Below are 5087 nucleotides of genomic sequence, written 5' to 3' on the forward strand. Positions count from 1 at the left end.
TGAAAAAACAAACAGAATTGCTCGTTTTATTTTTTTGCAATCAGCCTCTCTTTTCTTACCTGGAGAAAAAATATAAAGTGTTCTAGATTTCAACAAACAGAAATAGAAGCTTAGAAATATTTATTCCATTACTCATCATGTGTCTGTCTGCCTCTCTCTCTCTCTCTCTCTCTCCCTCTCTTACCCCACACTATGACCCAGCAATTCCATTCCTAGGTAATTCCCAAGAGAAGTGAAAGCACATGTGCATAGTGAATTAAATTATCAGTTACCCTTTCTCCATCCCAAATATTGGCAGCATCACATCAATGCAATTACTCAAAAAAAAAAAAAATACATAGGCCCTGCAGGCACTGTCTTATGACTCACTGATAGGAAAGGATGAGCTAAGACCCAACCTCTCTCCCAGGTTAAAAAAAAAAAAAAAAAAGGGAGACTTCTTAACCCTTTGTACCTTTTAAGCCGCTGTAAACGCAAGCGGGATGGTTTCCATTTTGGACGCATGGCAGTTAACTGGTTAAAAAGGTAAGGTCTGAGACATGCAAAGCCTCCAATTTTTAAGGGAGCAGAGGCCACTAATGAAGCCTAAGTACCCAGTGGAAGAGCCAGCCCACGGCATTCTAAGCAGTGAGCAACGAAGTTCCCGTTAAGTTCCAACCAAAGAAACTGGGAACCCCTGCAGCATCACTCCCTCCCCTCAATGTATTCCCAGAGAACGAGAAATAAAGATATTTAAGACGGTCCAAGTCGTACCTAGGAACATACCTGATTCGATGCTCACTTATTCAAGTTTACAAAACTCCCAGTTCACTTAACTGCAACAAAATCTGACCACAAGGAAAGACGCCCAACAAATTGCTTTCACATTTGCTGACACTCTGGTTCCAACAGAGGATCCACCCAGCTTGGCATTCTGCGCCTGGGTCCTGGAGGAGGAGGAGAAGGCAGCATGGTGCCCTCCGACAGGAGTTCCGACACGTAAAGCTTGCACAGTCCAGTAAAAGTAAAAACAGCCTGGGGAGTGAGGAGGAGGACGCGGATACAACGCTGCCCATGTGAGCAAAAGCGTGGGCCAAGCAAGGAGAGATTTTAAAAATCCATTACTGTCATAATTTTCTAACAGAGTATTTTCATGTCAGAAAGTAAAGAGGACACAATCTTTAAAAAGAGATCATGTCCTTCCTTAAAGAGGAAGAGAGAGAGGGAGGGAGGAAGGGAATAGAGCCATCTAAAGGGGGAGAGAGAGAGAGAGAGAGAGAGGCAGACAGACACATTATGAAAATCTATCCAGCCTTTCATCACATCACAAGAAAATGGCTGGATAGATTGTCACCAAACATGTTTTGTATGGTTTGGATAATGCAGTAGGGTAAACTACCTGGACACAGAGGTAGACTACGTTTCCCAGCCTCCCTCATGGCTAGATGTGGCCATGGGACAGAGTTCAGGCCAATGGAATATGAGAAGTGACCTGCACCACTTCTAGCTTGGCCCCTAAACCTCTCACACACACTCCTCCATGCTCTTGACCTTCTGTAGCTAGACAGCGATGCCCAGGGCAATCTTAAAGGTCATGTGTCCACAAAGGGGTGACCTCCTTCAGCCTGAAGCCCTCAATGACTGCAGGTACTCACTCCCCTCCTCAACCTCAAACCACTCTGGCTCATCATGTAAGAGAGAGAAAAAGATGGACACGAAAAGCCGACAGAATACACAGAGAAATACACAAATATTAAGTGGCGCAGCTAGAGCTCTCACGCTGATGATGGAAGCATAAAAGGGTACAACCACTTTGGGAAAAAGAAATTAAGGTAATAACAAATTCCAAATCCTTGTTTCTGTGTTTACTTTTTCTCAGCACCACTGGTCAGCAGAACAATGTAAATTAAAACTGCAATCGGATACCATTTCACACCCACCAGAATAGCTAAAATGAAAAGACTGGCCAGCTGGTGTGGGTCATTATTGTTGAGCGTCAATTAGTGAACCAGGAGGTCATGGTTCGATTCCCAGTCAGGGCTCGATCCCCACTAGGGGTTGTGCTGGTGGCAGCTGATCAATGGTTCTCTGTCATTGATTATTCTCTCTCTCCCTCCCCCTCTCTGAAATCAATAAAGACATATTTTAAAACATTCACATACTCTATGACCCAGCAACTCTACGCCGACGTATTTCCTAAGAGAAATGAAAGTTTATGTGCACAAAAAGACTTGTATAAGATTTTTCATAGCAGTTGTATTCATAATAGCCAAACACTGAAAATACCCCAGGTATCCAGCTCCAAGATAAACAAATGGCACATTAGTCAACAGAATACTACTCAGCAATAAAAAAATAATAAAGTTTGATATATGCAACAATATGAATGAATCTAAAAACATTTTTTTAGTCTTAAAACACTTCTTTTACAAAATATTTTTATTTATTTCAGAGAGGAAGGGAGAGAGAGAGAGAGACCGAAACATCAATGATGAGAGAGAATCATTGACCAGCTGTCTCCTTCCCACCCCCTCACTGAGGATCCAGCCCGCAACCCAGGCATGTGCCCTTGACCGGAATCGAACCTGGGACACTTCAGTCCACAGGCCAACACTCTATCCACTGAGCCAAACCAGCTAACACAGTCTTAAAACACTTTTGCTGAATGAAGCATTAACAAAAAGTACAAAAATTGAAAGTTAAAAAAGAAAATCCACAGTAGTTGCCGGCAGAGGGGTTGAAGGAAATGCCTGGGAAACAGCATGAGGGAACTTTCCAGGGCAGTGATAATCTTCTATATCTTGATAAAGGAATAGGATTCACAGGTGTATATATCATAGAATGATCCACTTAATATTTGTGTATTTCTCTGTGTATAAGTATTTACCTTAAAAACATTAACATTGAACTCTGTTCATATGTATGCTTGGTGTTCATGGGGTCAAGTCTACTGATATCTACAACTTACTCTGAAATGCACCCCTGAAAAGTAGGAGAATGAATATATGGAGGGATGGACAGAGAGAACACATGAAATAAAACATATATGTTCAGTGTAGAATCCAGAGGGTAGGGAGATACACTGCCCAATTCTTTCAACTTTTCTGAATGTTAGAAACTTTTTTATACTGAAACACTGGAAAATTATACAGGCTTTATGACATATGCAAAATTCCTCTTGGGGGGTATAGGGCGAAGGACATTTCAAAAAAATAAGCTGTTTTCACTTAGAGCAGCGAAAAGGAGGAGTACGAAGACATTCCAATCAGGACAATTACACAGTGTATTACAATGCCACGGGCAGAGGAGACAGCAGCATTCCTACCGTGAGTCCCCCAAGTACAGATGTGCTTTGTGGGCCAGCTGTGTCTGACCTGGGCAAACCATGTAGGGTGACTCATCAGCAGCGTCTCAATGATTTAACAAACGGTTCATGATTCTCCCAAACCATGAAGACAGAGGCAAGCTAGTCTCAGAATAAAGGGAGTCCTTTCAAAAGGAGTAAATGTTGTTCTATGTAAAACTCATTACATTGCCCGTATGTTTTGCAATTCACCGAGTGTTCATGCAAACTTCTGTGTGAACCAAGATGCAGCAACCACTGGGTATGGAGAGAGTCCTGTCTCCAAGAGCCGGGATCTGCGTCTGACTCTGCCACAACTAGGAGCACGTGCTTGATGAGTAAGACTCCGAGTCTCTCGGGTTCGCTATGATGAAAAGCTCATAAAAAACTCACATGACCTCACTCAGATGTGGAACCTAATGAACAAAATAAACTGATTCACAAAATAGATCCGGAGATATAGAAGCATGGAACAGACTGATGAATCTCAGAGGGAAAGGGGAGCTGGTTGGGTGGGTGAGGAGAGATTAAGTAAAGAACTTTTATGTATATATGCATAACCCATGGGCACAGACAAGACATCTGCAATACTTCCAACAATCGAGATAAAAAAAAAAAACTGAACTAGCTACTGGCATACAATAAAGGCCAAGATGAGAAGAGAGATTATGCCGGCCCTTAAAGGAGACCGGCAGCCTTCTCGAAAACTGGGAAGTAATGATAAAGCAATCCATGAGGACTCAGCATGAATACCCCATTTCAGGAGTAGTAACCCAGTTTTGAAAAAGAGCCCTAGGCAAGAGCAAGGGAAAGCTCAACTCTAGTCCTCTCTCTGCTATGCACCAGCCACCGCCGGAACTGGGCAAGTCCCTTAGACTCTCTGGGCCAAGTTGATAAAAGGAGACTCAGAGCAGATGTGCTCTCATGTAATCCAACCTCCTCAAAATGCCCCTTAAGACTCTGGGTACCGGCCAGGAAGGCCTCCCCCACCACCACTGGGTGAAATCCTACTCTTCTTTGAAGGTTTGATTCAGATGTCACCTGCCTTGGGAAGCCTGTAAAAGTCGGCCTCTCCCTTTACACCTTACAGATACCTATGTAACTATCTTTATAAGAGCCCTCTCCACAATGGAATACATAACCGTCTGATTGTCTATCTTATCTCCCAGATGAGACTTTGAGCTTCACCACGTCGGAGTTCTGGCTTCACTGGTATTTGTACGCCTCCTCCCAGCACAGTGCCTGGCACATGCAGGCTCTCAAAGAACACGTGTGAAAACACGCATGAATTAATAATCCCTGATGTCGCTTCCACCTCTCAAATGCTGGGCTCGATGTTTTCCCGATGCAAATGAAATCACGGAGGTAAAATTCCTTCCTTTAGTCCTTCAAATGCTGTGCGGTACTAAGCATCCGTCACCGTCATGGGTGCTGGGGTCATCGAGAGCATAGAACACTGTCCCTGAGCCCACCGCAGCCCGCGAACACGAAAGCCTGTGTAACTGTGTGAGCAAGGTCAAAACAGGGCCCGGCCCCGCTCGACGCCGCCCCCTCCCCCACTTCCTTCCTTGCAGCTGCAGCTCTCGGCCTCTCCCTCCACGCGCCGCCACTTCTCCCTGAAGCTGCGACCTCTGTCCTGCCTGGCAAGTGCAAAACCCAGAGCCAGACAACCTTGCAGGCCCGCGGGAATCCTCTCCCCTCCTCCCCGCGAACGCAACTCCGTCCGGACGGAAAAGCTGCCCCGGCCCCGGCCTCAGCCCCCGGC

The 5087-nt window shown here is 44.9% G+C and overlaps 1 protein-coding gene across 1 annotated transcript in view; it reads right to left on the minus strand.

Annotated features, from left to right (window-relative positions):
- CAT (catalase) overlaps window positions 1–5087 on the minus strand; it is a 26540-nt gene that overhangs the window by 21145 nt on the left and 308 nt on the right. The gene's annotated exons all lie outside the window — the stretch shown is intronic.

Source organism: Myotis davidii, unplaced genomic scaffold (genome assembly GCF_000327345.1).
Source record: "Myotis davidii unplaced genomic scaffold, ASM32734v1 scaffold94, whole genome shotgun sequence".
In the NCBI taxonomy this organism is placed as follows: Eukaryota; Metazoa; Chordata; class Mammalia; order Chiroptera; family Vespertilionidae; genus Myotis; species Myotis davidii.